General features: G+C 40.5%; 1 protein-coding gene across 7 annotated transcripts in view; it reads left to right on the forward strand.

Moving 5' to 3' along the window:
- The first annotated feature begins 668 nt into the window (after positions 1–668).
- The window catches only part of LIN54 (lin-54 DREAM MuvB core complex component), an 82,782-nt gene continuing 69,454 nt past the window's right edge, over positions 669–13,996 (forward strand). For 2 of the 7 annotated variants that reach the window (XM_079153257.1, XM_079153260.1), the window contains exon 1: positions 3,051–3,070. The gene's annotated coding sequence lies outside the window, so the exon portion shown is untranslated. The other 5 variants (XM_079153256.1, XM_079153259.1, XM_079153255.1 and 2 more) reach the window with 4 other exon arrangements.

Raw genomic sequence — 13,996 nt, forward strand, 5'->3', positions numbered from 1 at the left:
CTTGTCTCACAAATAGTTAACTGAACAACCTCAGTACCTTTTTACCTGACTCTACATGTTATCTTATAAATAGCGGGAAAAAATAAAAGTAGGGAAAGGTGACTACAAATAATTTTGATTATGTTAGTTTTAGGTGAATACTGTATTGCAGAAAGAGCAAAAAGACTCTTTCAAAATAAGTTTTAACTGTGTGCTTTCCCAAGGTCTTTTTAGCGACCCTTGCAAAATCCGTGTCTAAAAATCGAAGAGATTGAGTATTTGTCAACCTTGATCACCTCCTCACCTAAGAACATCAAAAAGCCAAGGATACTGGAAATCGCACCTACAGCGTAGACTTCCTAACAAGGAAAGGTAGCCCGCCCAAGAGGCAGCCGCTCCCAACTGCAGGCGGGAACCGGGTCCCCGCCTCTTCCCCCGCCAGCCTCTGTCCTATGGAACATTCCGTGCAAAAGCTTTGACAGAGCTCCCACTTGGAGTCACGTGGAGCCCGAGCGTACTCACCGAGTCTAGCGGAATGACGCGAGCTCGGGTTGCCAAGGGGAGGGGCAAGGCGCCGCGGAAGGGGTGGGGCGAAGGAAGACGGCGGGGAGGCGGGGCAGGGCGGGCGGAGTGGAGGGGCGGGCGGAGAGGGGCGCGCGGGCGGGGAGGGCCCAGCGTATTATGGGATGCAGCGGTGGAATGGCGCTGGGCGCGTGATTTTGAACAAACCCGGGTCTGTGTCTCGGAGGCGCCGCCGCCGCCGCGGCTGCTGGGAGCCCGGGGAGCGCCGCGCGAGAAGGAGGCGGCGGCGCCGCCGGTTTTGGTGAGTGTCAGCTCCCGAACTGGGGGTTTATGGGCGGGCGGGAAGGGGCTCCGGCCCCCGCAGCGTGTGGCCGCGCTGGCTGAGAGCGCCGGACCGCTCCCTCTGGGAGCCTGGGCCAGTGGGCCGTGCCGGGAGCGGGAACCTGCTGGCGGGGCCGCCTGGCCTCATCCCCGGGCCGCAGGCGGCGGTGGATCCTCAGGTCTCGACCTCTTCCCGCCGGCACTCGGAGGGCGCTGTCACTCGGCAGCGCCTGCACTCTGCCGGCCGCCTGCACGGCGGACTGGAGGAAGGGTTCCCGAGTCTGTTGACACGCTCACAGCTCGGCCGGAGAAGCCGGCCGTGTCGGCCCTGGGTTTCTGGGAACCGGTTTTGCTGCTGTGTCACTTTGTACCAGCCCCTCCTTTCGCTGCTGCCCGCCGCCGCGTTCTTCCTACGCCCCTTTGTATGAGCTCTTCTTGGTATGTGTCCGTTTTCCTCGCGAAGCCCACCAGCCTAATGTCATAATGTTCCCGCGGTGCACGGGGAAGGGAGCGGGCTGGGACCTTGCTTGGCCAAGCAACGGTAAACAACCAACAGAGTGCGGGTGAACGGGACTGTCGGTGGGGAAATTAACTTTAAAGATGGAGAAATTAGGACCACTTTATACTCTCAGCGTCTAGCAGGCTGCACATAAAAACGCAGCTTGTTGTGACTGGTAAATAGCACTTGTGTAAGCCTGAGCTTTACCAACTTTTATGTAGAGTTGTCATTCAAACAGTGGGGAAATGAATTGGCTTCAACTTCTCTCTTACTCGTAGACGAACTTTTTAGAAAGACAGTGACCCTGTTTGCAACCTTCTAATTCAATTTGCTCATATCAAATAGGTCTTTTAGAGCTTATGTGGTAGTTGAATTCAGTAGTATAGAATTCAGCCTTCAAATGTGTGGTCATTAAATCTTTCTTTTCTTTTTTCTTTCGGGAATTGAACCCAGGGATACTCAACCACTTTATTTATTTATTTATTTATTTATTTATTTATTTATTTATTTATTTATTTATTTATTTATTTTGTTTTGAGACAGGGTCGCGCTAAGTTGTTTAGGGCCTCGCTAAATTGCAGAGGCTGGCTTTGAACTCTCGATTCTCCTGCCTCAGCATCCCGAGTCTCTGAGATTACAGACGAGCTCCTTCGCTTCTGGCTAAGTTTGTCTGAAATTAGCAAAGATAGCCAATTTTTAAAAATGCTGGGCTTATCACAAGTCTTGAAGCTTATGCTTTCTTATTTCTTGGATGACTGAAAACTACCTATGTTCTCCTTTAGTTACTTTTTAAACAATGAGAGAAGCTACCCGTAGGGGTGGGTAGGTAATTGTTTTTCTTGTTCTAAAGCAATCTGCATATTTTCACTATATTGAACAAATATACCAGCGGCGGATGGTTTTTAATTTGGTGACTTAGGTCCTAACAACATTTGGCCAAAAATTTTAGCTAAGATATATTTTCTATAACCTGAGCATTCATGAATATTTTTGCAGATGGATCAGTACGTTTTAAATCTAGTGGCGTACAACGTCCTAAACCAGTGACAAATTGGAAGTCAGTGTTAATGAACTGCAATGATCAGATTAAGTGGAAATGGCAACAGTTCAGAACGCTGTTTTTTAAGATTAAGAATTTTGACCATTGTATCTGCTCGAGGATAGTTTCCTGTAATTTACAAAGGTGTCAGAGAGGTCAGACACGCATATGGAAATAACTCATCCTATCAGAGTAGTTCCGTGGGCAGAGTAAAATGTCAAAGTTGGTAAGTGACGTTAAATAAGGTCTTGTTAGGGTTTTTAAGAGTCTGAGATGGACACAGCGAATGAAAAGCATTCCACCATCTCTTTCAAGTGCTTTTCTGAAAATGAAAGAGTTTGGGTTCTTTATTGTCCTTATGCTGCGTTCCTCATGGCTTTGGCTTTTCTGAGCAAAAATATGCCGAACTTGGGACCCCGCAGGTAGCGCGACTTCCATTGGCGTTGCTGCGGGGCCCGCGGGAGCCGGGTGTGTGGTTCTGGGGTGAAAGGTCCTGGCAGAGCATAGCCTGTGAGCACTTGTGCCTCCCGTGCGCGTTTGAAGGTTGGCGGGGCCCGCGGGAGGTTTCCCCGGATATGTGGGTGTGCGCCGCTCGGGAGGGCGGGCCGGGGCGGGGAGGAGGAGGAAGGGGGAGGTGACTGGCGGCGGCGGCGGCGGCGGCCCGGGCTCGGCTGTCGGGGAAGCTGCTGAGCTGTGATGGTGATGACGAGGTGAAAATGGCGGATCTTTCGAAATACAATCCCGGCCCCTGACATACCAGAGGCGGCGGCAGCGGCGACGTCGCCACCCGGGCTCCCTCCTCGGCCCCCTGGTACCCTTTGGCGCACCAGTTGGGGGCAAACTGGGAAAGGAAGCGACTGGGCAGAGCTCTAGTGCACTGGCAAAACAAGCAGTGCCCGGGTTCGGAATTGCCCGGGACCTTCGGAGCCCCCACCTCGGAGCCCGAGGGAGGAGAAAGCGGCAGCCACTGGAGGTAGAGGAGGAGGGGGGTATCCGAGGGCGTCTCTGTCTAGAGATCTCTTTATTTGGGGGGATGCGGATGGGTGAGGGAGGAATTGCGTTGTGGATCAAGGAATGACTTGTCCAGGGTGCAAAGAATCAGTAGGCTTGTAATGACATCAACATTATTCTTTGAGTGTTAAGAGGGCTCGAGTTTGCTCTTATACCTAAGGCTGCTGCCGAGGCCTAGAGGAACCGCTAGTACTCACCATGATTTCCTGATATAATATTTAAAATACCCACTCTGGCGGGTGTTGGTTTGATAGTGTTCAGCAGTTTACTGGGTCGTATGTTTCTTTGGGGAACAGAGCATTGACATTTTCTTCTACATTTAAGTCTGTGTTAGATTATAGTCTATAACTTGTTGGCGTGTGGATGCTCACGTTTCTTGAGCATGGACCAGTTTTGTAGCAATCAAAAATGTTTTTTTCCTTTTATTGCTGTGTTATCCATAGAATAACCCCTTTGCCCCTACCAACTGGCAAATAACAATTGAGATACTGTCAGTCATATTTTATACCCATGTTTTTTAGGGAAGTTCTTTCCTGCCCCCGTCCAATCTTGTGAATTTAGAGAGTAAAGTTATGGAAGATATTGCAGTATGTTTTATAATCCAGGTGAAAACATAGCTCTGGGAGCTCTGTTTTGGTCATAAGTTTTACCTTCATTGTTAAGTAGAGTTATGATGGCTTGATGCAAGAACTGAATGTGTGGATGTATGTTGTTGGTAAAGCTGAATTGAGACCTGGGTTATATTCTAAATGCTAGACTTCTTGACCCTTTGTTTAGAGAGTAGGAGAATTGAATTGATTGACTTTATGATGTTCATAGTTTACCTTTGTTAGGTTTTCTGAAGATCCTTTAGATTGTGCTGCAGGACCCCCTAAGCAGTCTGTTTCCTTGCACCCAACAGTAATGTTACTGAAAGGTTACATGTGAATCAGTTTTTTTATACATTAATTCGGAGGGTGGGGGGAGCTGGGGAGGGCTTTTCCCTAGCTTTAGTAGTAGAGGTCGGGTTAGTAACATGGAGTTTATGAGAGTAAACAGGTTAATATTTAAGAATTGCCCACTAGTAATGTTTATGCTTAGCCTAAATTTCCTTATTAAAGTTGCCTACAAAGATATGTGTGTCATACAGTAGCATACCCTATATGTCTTATTTACAGGGAAAATAATTTGTGTGAATGTGTATATATGGTTTGAACTTTGAACTTTCATTTACAACAATTTTGAGGGACTAAAATTTTTTTTAGAGGAAATACCTGAGAGGTATTTAAGAAGCTTTTTTAATGATTGTTATTAATTTTAAAAAGTAATTTGATGATCCAGTAGGAATTTGGTTCTTTTTTTCTAATTATAGCTTTTATGTTGCAATTATTTGGTCCATACCAATCTAGCTACTTAGTAGTAAGACTAAGAATTTTAAAAATATTAAAAATAGGGAGATTAAAATGCTTTTTTTTATTAGTTACTTTTAATTACAGAGGCAATTATCTTTTTGTGATTCTTTGTGATTCTCTTAAAAGACCATTTTTCAGATTATTGTGGTAGGAACAATTGTCAATTAATAATTAAAAGTTTATTAGAAAGGAATGAAGGAAGAGGTTTGCTTCTAGAGGTAGTATGGTGTCCATTTTGCTTGTTTTTTAGGATCATTACAGATTTTCATTACTTTTTTCCAAATTTATTACAGGTTGAATATTCTTAATCTGTAAAATATGAAATACTCCAAAACGCTTTGCTAAAAAAGTTTCAGATTTTGGAGCATTTGGAATTGGGGGAGAGTGTTACTGGGTATTGAGCCCAGGGTCACTACCAGAGATGATTTATTGTGTTTTGAGACAGGGTTTCACAGAGTTGTTGAGGCTTTCACTATGTTGTTGAGGCTGGTCTTGAACTTGGGATCCTCCTGCCTCAGCCTCCCAATTTGCTGGGATGACTGTCGTGTGCCAGTGCACCTGGCATATTTTGGATTTTTGAAATAGGGTGCTTATCCTGTAAAGGTTTTGGAAATATTCCAAAATCCGAAAGACTTTGAAGACTGAAACACTTCTGGTCCTAAAGATTTCAGATGAGGGATACTCATCCTGTATTGTATATCTGTTATGGATCATCTCCTATGCTAGGAATAGGGGGTAAAATAACCTCAATACCATTGCCTCTGGGAGCTTTTGGCTTAAGAATTATTGAAGGGGTGGGGAAGTAACTCTGTGATACAGCACTTGCCTAGCATGTACATGGCCCTGGGTTTGATCCCCATCACTGGGGGAAAAAATCATTGCAGGTAAAGTTGGAAGGATAGGTTGAGTGGGGTCTTAGTGGAAAAGACTTTGAGAGTTACAGAAAATTTTTGAGTAGGAGAGTAACAACTTCAGAAATACATCTAAGGAGGGCTTGAGTTGTGGCTCAGTGGTAGAGTCTTTGACTAGCACATGTGAGGCACTGGGTTTGATTCACAGCATCACATTAAAAAAATCAAGGTATTGTGTCCATCTACAACTAAAAATATTTAAAAAAAAAAAGAAAGAAATACACCTAAGGAGATAAGTCCTGTAGCTTTTATGTAGAATATAATGTAGGAGAAATAGATTGAAAAATACCACACTAGACTCTTAACTTTGGAGATTTGGATTCTGTTGTTTGCAGTGGAATGGAGTAATTGTAAAGATGTAGTCTGCAAGATATATAACAAATTAATATTTTTATGGAGAGATATCAGGATGACAAAATCATAAGCCCTGGTGTTTGAGTTTTGAAGGCCTTTAAAAATACAGAAATCAGAAAGAGAAGCTGATTTAGTTAGAGAAACCTAAAAGAACTTGGAGTTACAGTATACCTTATAACTTCCCAGGGACCTTGTAAGTAAACTGAGTCTCAGAGATACTATTGCCTGGGAGTATCTGATAAGTAACTAGGAGAACTGAGATTTGAAAATGGGTCTTTCTGATTTGAATCTTCCTTTTTTTTTTTTTTTTTTTTTACTTTTCCAGTGAATTTTTATTATTAAGTCATGATTCAGCCCAGGGTAGGAACTACCGAGTACCCAGTTCCCCCTTTACCACCCTGGGAGAAGGACGGAAGACAGGAGAGGCAGGGTGGAACCAGTTCAGATCTTCCCAGGAAATGTGCCTTCTGCCCAGTGATCATCCCAAGTTGAGACGCAGGTAGTTCTGCCAGCAGTTCCTGGTCTGGTTCTGGTTGGGGAAGCAGCTGTCAAAAGGGGCAGTCTTATAGTTCTTGATTTTGGTCTTGATATCTTCTGCCATGATACTGACTCCAAAAGACGCCCCTGTAGCAGCACACAGCTCCATGTGACCCTTAGCAAAGACGCCAGGGTGAGACCCCCAGTCCTTTTTAAAAATATTTTATTAGAGACAGGGTCTCACTGAGTTGCTTAGTGCCTCGCCAAGTTGCTGAGGTTGGCTTTGAACTCGTAATCCTCCTGCCTCAGCTTCCCAAGCCACTGGGATTACAGGCGGGCACCACTGCACCCAGTCCATGTGTTAATCTTAAACATGCATAATATACAGTTCTCTTTTAAAGGAAAAAAACTTGTGAATTCCCAGAATTTGGCCAAATTATTTTATTGAAAAATATAACTGGGCTGGAGTTGTAGCTCATTGGTACAGTGCTTGCTTAGCATGTGTGAGGCACTGGGTTTGATTCTCAGTACTGCATATAAATAAATAAAATAAAGGTCTATCAACAACTTAAAAAAATTATGTAAGTGTAAAATAATAGTAAGCTGGGTATGTTGGTACACACCTGTAATCCCAGCAACTCTGGAAGCTGAGGCAGGAGTATTGCAAGTTCAAGGCCATCCTCAGCAACTTTAGTGAGGCCTCAAGCAATTTAGCAAGAACCTGCCTCAAAAAAAAAAAAAAAAAGGAAGAAAAAAGGTAATGGGGATATAACTCAGAGGTAAAGTGTCATCCCTGGGTTCAATCCCCAGTGCCCAAAAACAAAATATAAAACCCAAAAGTAAATTTGTAAACAAAATAAACACAAAACTATAACCAACAAAACAAATTAAACTTAGAATGATGGGTGATGTTTTGCTGAAACTAAATCTTTCTTTGCATAGTGAATATCCTAATGTCTGTCTTGACACAGGTGTGCAGTTTTCTATGTATTATTTATCCTATGATGACTCAATTCCTACACCACTTTTCTGTTTGAGCACTGCTGAGCTTTTCTTATTAAACAACAGGATAAGTGGTTTGTTTTTCATTTGGTTTTAATGTCATTTACCTTATATGTCCCTTTTGTGTCTCTAGCCTGCCAGAATATTCTTATCATTGATTTTGGATATTAGGTGGTTATCCAGATGATCCAGAGTATACATTAAAAACATATTATTGAAATAAAAAGACAGATCTTTCAAGTCTTCATCAGAATTAATTGCTTGTAGTCTACTCTTCCCAGTTTAATTTGAGAAAGGTAGTTCTAAACCTATGTTTTGAATTGTTGATGTTTGCTTTTAGAAGTCAAAGCTAAAATTTAAATGGTATATATAGTTAACCAATTAGTATTTGTGGTAAGCTCTATGTATGAAAGTATAGTCTTTAAACACTTAGATTATTTCTGTCCATACATCTCACAAATTACTTGCTCATATGCAATACATTGATAGGTCACTATTTCATATTATGTATAAGATTGAAAACAGCCATCATCCTTGATTGTTCTGTAACAGTGTTTTCACACATAAAAAATAGTGTTTTCACAGTGATGATATTCTATAAGAAACTGTTTTAAAAATGTAAAAGCATAGAACATTTGTTTTTTATCTTATTATTTTTATTTTGTGGGACTGGGGATTGAACCCAAGGCTGCACACATGCTAGGCAAACACTCTACCACTGAGCTATGTCCTTAGTCCTTTATTTTATTTTATTTTTTGGTGCTGGGGATTGAGACCAGGGATGCCCTACTACTGAGCTACGTCTCCAGCTCTTTGTTTTTTTTTATTTTGAAATGGGCTGGCTTCCAATTTATGGACCTCTGACCTGTAGCCTCCTGACCTTAGCCTCCTGAGTTGCTGGGATTTCAGGTGTGCATCACCACATCTGCTTTTTAAAAATTTGATGTTTAATTCTTCTTGATCCCACGTTTTGTTTATCCCTACCATAGACTGCTTACTGTAATAGTCTCTTCCTGCAGTACAGTAGAACACTGAGATGAGGTTAATTTGCCCAGAGTATAGCTGTGATATACTGCTGACTTGTCTATTCTAAGCCATTTCAGGGCAAGGATTTTGATTAATTTTCCAGTCTTCCACAGAGTTGGGAAGCATTAAATATTAATGTCTGTAAAAATTATAAACTAGTTAAAAACTAAGAGAAGCTTGTATATTTTTAAATGGAATATAGTTGTAGAGGATATTGTTTAAAAGCTAAATTTGAGTATTGAAAACTTATTTGAAAAGAATTTCTTACTTTTTTAGTATGACTTATGATGTGGATTTGTTTTTTAAAGTATTGGGAAGTCCTGGATCATTATATAAACAAATTCTATTCAGATCAACCAAAAGTTATTTTCAAAGCCTAGCATATTCTAGAGTTTTAGATACACCACTTCTCCAAGATTAATTTATTCATTCTTCAGATTTACATTGAGAGATTACTATTTGCTAGCTCTTTTCTAGGTCCTGAGGATAGGGGTATGGTATGATGAAGGCAGACAAGTCCCTGTCCTCTTGTAGCTTGCATTCTGAAGAACTGAGGGAGGGATAATCAGGCTATAAACAAATAAACAAGATAATGATAGATGCCCTGATGGAAATATCAGGATGGAGTGCCTGGGGCCAGTGGAGATGAGAATAAGTGCACTATTTTATTTTAATTTTTTTAGGGTATGCTGATTTTTTTAAAATTTATTTTTATTGTAAAAAAATGGGATACATGTTGTTTCTGTTTGTACATGGAGCAACAGCATACCATTTGCATAATCATATATTTACATAGGGTAATAATGTTTGATTCATTCTGTTATTTTTTCCGTCCCCCCACCCCTCTTTTCCCTCTATAGAGCCCCTCCTTCCTCCAGTCTTGCCTCCCCTCACACCCTCCGTTATATGTCATCATCCGCTTATCAGTGAGATCATTCATCCTTTGGTTTTTTGAGATTGGCTTATCTCACTTAGCATGATATTCTCCAATTTCATCCACTTGCCTGCAAATGCCATAATTTTATTTTTTATAGCTGAGTAATATTCCATTGTATATCTGTACCACAGTTTCTTTATCCATTCATCAATTGAAGGACATCTAGGTTGGTTCCACAGTCTGGCTATTGTGAATTGAGCAGCTATGAACATTGATGTGGCTGTATCTCTGTAGTATGCTGATTTTAAGTCCTTTGGGTATAGGTCGAGGAGTGGAATAGCTGGGTCAAATGGTGGGTCCATTCCAAGTTTTCTAAGGAATCTCCACACTGCTTTCCAGAGTGGCTGCACTAATTTGCAGCCCCACCAGCAATGTATGAGTGTACCTTTCTCCCCACATCCTCTCCAACACCTATTGTTGCTTGTATTCTTGATAATCGCCGTTCTAATGGGGGTGAGATGGAATCTTAGTGTAGTTTTGATTTGCATTTCTCTTTATTACTAAAGATGGTGAACATTTTTTCATATGTTTGTTAATTGCTTGTAGATCCTTCTTCTGTGAAGCATCTGTTCACATCCGTAGCCCGGGGGCTGGGGAGATAGCTCAGTTGGTAGAGTGCTTGCCTCACATCCGTAGCCCATTTGTTGATTGGGTTATTTGTATTCTTGGTGTAGAGTTTTTTGAGTTCTTTATATATTCTGGAAATTAGTGCTCTGTCTGAAGTATGAGTGGCAAAGATACTCTCCCACTCTGTAGGCTCTCTCTTTGCATTGCTGATAGTTTCCTTTGCTGAGAGAAAGTTGTTTAGTTTGAATCTATCCCAGTATGCTGTTTTTGTTTGTTTGTTTGCTTTTTGTACTGAGTTTTTAACCCAGGGCTGATGTACCACTGAGCTACACCTCCAGCCCTTACCATTTTTATGTCTGAGACAGGGTCAAACTGATGCTGGTCTTGAACTTGCCATCCTCTTGCCTTAGCCTCCTAAATCACCGGGATTTTAGGTGTGCGCCACTATATCCAGCTAGATAGGATTTTGCATACAGTTGACATGTTTAGAAATCTTTAGGCTTTTCAAGGTGAGTGACTTTTTAACTCTCATTAAGCTTAAACTATTCAACCATGTTCAACTGTGAGGGAGAAAACCTCATTTTCTTGACTTCTAGGAATGTACTTTGCCTTTAGAACTTGTATCTTGTGAACTAAAATTGTTGGAGGTATGGAGTATGCATTGAATGTTGTTGATTCTTCTTCCACCATACTTTTACCAGTGACTCTTCATATGTGAAGTGAACTAAAGCTTTTCAGCAATCTTGGCCTATGAAGAGCCTCTGCTTTCTTTGAGTGGTTCTCAACACAGTGATGATGAGAACACATGTGCTAATATGCAGCTTCCAGTCCTAAGGGATAAAATTAGGGTGATGATTCATGTAACTAAACAGCCAAACCCTTTCCTGCCATGTCCTCAAGCTCCTTTTGAGAGTTCTTTTAGCATAGGCCACTAAACCCACCCTGCATGTAACCCTAATTGAAACAGATAAGGAGGTCTAATCATAAGGCGATAATCATCTGTTCTGCTCAATAGCATATGGGTTGTCCTGACTCTGGAATTCTACATAGCCCTATGTTACGTAGAGACTGGCCAAACCATTCAGACCTTTTCTTGTTAGAAGTTTGAACTCTGCTTCCAGTTCAAAGAGAGACTTCTACTCCTTGTCTTTTTAAATAGGACAAACAAAAGTATGTGTTCTTCTAATAATAGAGTTTTAAGAGATATGAAGCAAAAATGCATAGAAAGAAACAGGCAAAACCACCATCATATTTGGGATTTTTTTTCTTTTTCTTTCCAGTATTGGGGATTGAACCCAGGAGTGTTCTCCCTCTGAGCTGCTTCTCCAGGTCTCATTTTTTTATTTTGAGAGAGTGTTTTGCCTCAAACTTGCCCAGGCTGGCCTCAAACTTGAGATCCTCTGACTTAGGGATTGTCAGGGATTACAGGTGTGTGTCACCATACTGAGCCATATTTGGAATTTTGACACCTTCTCTCAGTAGTTGATAGAACACTAAAAAATTAGTGAGGTTATTGAAGATCTGAAAAATTATCAACCAGCTGGGCCTAATTAACATTTATACCCTCAGCGACTACAAAATGCATGTTCTTTTGAATTAATACATGGAACATTCAACAAGATATATCCTACACTGAGTCCTAAAATAAATCTCTTATTTATTTCAAGTGATATAGAGAATTATAGTCTCTGACAATAATGAAATAAATTAGATGTTGATGATTATAAGATATCTAGAAAAATCTCCAAATATTTGGGGATTAAATAGCATCCTTTTATCTATGTATCAAAGACAAAATCACAAGGAATATTCGAAAACACTGGAATGAATAATAAAAACATTGAAATAAGGGAATGTATTTTATTAAAGCAGCTTTGGGAAGAACTTTTATATTAGAGACTTACTATAGAAATGAAAGGTTTAAAATCAGTTTAAGCCAGAGGTTGACAAACCTTTTCTGTAAAGGGCCAGGATAGCAAATATTTTAGGCGCTGCAGGCCATGTAAGTCCATCACATATTGTCCCTCCCCTTCAACTGTTTAAAAATGTAAAAAAGCCATTCTTTGGTGGAGAGCAATATAGAAACAGGCCCTGCGCCTGATTTGCCTGCCTTTAGGGTGCAGTTTGTTGAACTCTGGTCTCTGCTTCAATCTTAATATTCTAGAAAAGAATAAATTAACCCTAAAGTAAGCAGAAGGAAAGCAATAAAGATAATAGCAAGTGAAAAATGTACAGTTGAAAAAAAAATCAATGAAGCCAAAAACAGCTCTTTGTAAAGGTCAATAAAATTGATAAATCTCCAACCAGGCTAATCAAGAAAGAAAGGAAAGACAAATTACCAGTATGACAAATTACGAGAGAACATTTCTACATATCCTATAGGCACTAAAGTAAAAGAATATTATTTATAACTTTATGCTAGTAAATTTGGCAACTTACAGGAAATACATAAATACCTTAAAAAACATAGACTATCAAATATTAAATGTCACTCAAGAAGAAAAAGATAACCCAAAAAACCCTAGACCTATTAAATAATTTGAATTTATGGTTTCAAAAACCTTCCTGTAAACCAGGCTCAGTGGCGCATACCTATAGTTCCAGCTACTTGGGAGGTTGAGGCTGGAGGATTGCAAGTTTGAGGACACTCTATGTAACTTAAGAACCTGTCTCAAATAAAAATTAAAAGGAGTCTGGGGATATAGCTCAGTGGTAGAGTGCTTGCCTAGAATACTGGGTTCAGTAATAACAATTATCTTATTATTCTTATTATCATTGCAAGTAATAATAATAAATAAGTCACATATTGAAAATTATCTCAGTAGTTGCAGAAGCCGCAAATTACAATTATCCAATTATAATTTTAAAAATAACAGTAAACTGGGAATAGAAGTTCTTTCTCAACTTTGGAAAGGAAAATAACAGATAAGACTGGGAATACGGCAGGGATGTTTGCTTTCATCTCTTTTAGTGCTGATTTTTTTTTTTTTAATTGAACCCAGGGCCTTGAGTATGCTAAGCAAGTGCTCTACCTTCGTGTTATATCCACAGCCCACTTCAAGTCAACGTTTCACTGGAAGCTCAAACAACTGTAGTAGACAAAAGAAATAAAAGACATGCAGATTGGAAAGGAATAAATACAGTTGTTACTTGCAGGCTACATAGATTGTCTTCGTTGAGAATCTTAAGGAATCTGTATAGAAAAATATAGAAGTAATAAGGGAGTTTAGATAGTAGGTATTGATACCTGGACAATATAGAAAAGTGAATTTTCTGTATACTCATGACAAACTATTAGAAATAGAAAACAAAGTCATTTATAAAATATCAAAAACATATACTTAGGGATTGATTTAACAAAGCACATGTAAGACGTATATACCTGAAATACACAACATTGTTGAGATAAACAGAGGGGCTGTTGGGAGAGAATTATCAGTGGGTCTTTGCATTTCTGCAGTTCTTGCAAGTGAGGCAGAGACAACTCTTTTAGTGTCTGCTATTGTAGCAAAAGGCAGATTTGCTTATCATACAGTATAATACAGATAATGTCTTCCTCTGGGAACAGGAAGGTTTGTTTCAACCCATTATAAAAGATTTGGGTTCCTCAAGCTCAGGTTTCTTCAATTATGATGCAAACCCCGCTGCATGTACAGCATATATCTAGACCCTTCCATGTCTTTCTTATGGGACTTGGGGGCCAAGGGGGATACACACATGATACACATGTTCCTTGCTGTGCTGTGAGTAAAGTATCCTTTGTCTCTCACCCAAAGCTACTGTGTCTTCTGCCAGTATCTGTGAAACAATAACTGGCTATTTGTTAGCTTGCAAAGAGGGTATAAGACCTCAGACCCCTCTCAGTTTTGGACAGTTTTGGCCATGAGAATGAAGTTCTGATAGAGGCATGGCTTTCTAAAGGAGGAAGGGTGAGGGCCTCATGGGCTAGGATAAGAGAAA

The sequence above is a fragment of the Sciurus vulgaris genome, assembly GCF_902686455.1.
Source record: "Sciurus vulgaris genome assembly, chromosome: 9".
Taxonomy (NCBI): Eukaryota; Metazoa; Chordata; class Mammalia; order Rodentia; family Sciuridae; genus Sciurus; species Sciurus vulgaris.